We start from the raw sequence: 687 nt of genomic DNA, 5'->3' as shown, positions 1-687 counted from the left end.
TTGACCTTGCTTTTCACGGCTTGGTTTTCTACAAAACAAACACTCAGAGACCAACATTTGTACTGTTTTGCAAAGCTTTATTTTTTGTGTATGTGGCAATTGTGTCAAATCTTGATACAGGTCGTTTATATCTGGGCACGAGCCGCTGCAATGCAGTGACCCTATTTCTAGCGCCATTGTTATGATTGGTGAAAATGACCTATATTCTCTTTTTTACAAAACTATGAATAAATATGTAGAACTATACATTGCAAATGTATATGCAAATAGGAGCTTGATGCATTGACTGTGTTTATTTGTCTTGTTAATTAGCGAAGTTAACACGGAGTACTTTTGCATAGTAAGGGACCAAATACGATATTTAGCGTCTAAGGGTCGGGTTAAAAAATTGTTCCTTGACCCTCCCCCCTGACGTCCATAATATACATTGAAAGAAAAAATGACTTTTTTTTTCTAATCAGTGCAGAGTGAACCTGATCTTAACATCGTATAACGATGATCTTCGGTTTAATATGTCACATCACTTCCCCTCGCTTGATTACACATACATACCCTTATCAAATACATTATACATAATACATAATTACAAGGTACATTATTGTACAAAAAGTAAAAAAAATCTCTAGGAGGAATTCAACAAGAATCTGTTTACTGCAGTCTTGAACTTAGTCATGTTAGGACTGTCAG

This window comes from Branchiostoma belcheri, unplaced genomic scaffold (assembly GCF_001625305.1).
Source record: "Branchiostoma belcheri isolate BF01 breed outbred unplaced genomic scaffold, Haploidv18h27 scaffold391, whole genome shotgun sequence".
Taxonomy (NCBI): domain Eukaryota; kingdom Metazoa; phylum Chordata; class Leptocardii; order Amphioxiformes; family Branchiostomatidae; genus Branchiostoma; species Branchiostoma belcheri.
The sequence above is the reverse complement of the archived record's forward strand: the minus strand, read 5'-3'. Positions refer to the sequence as shown.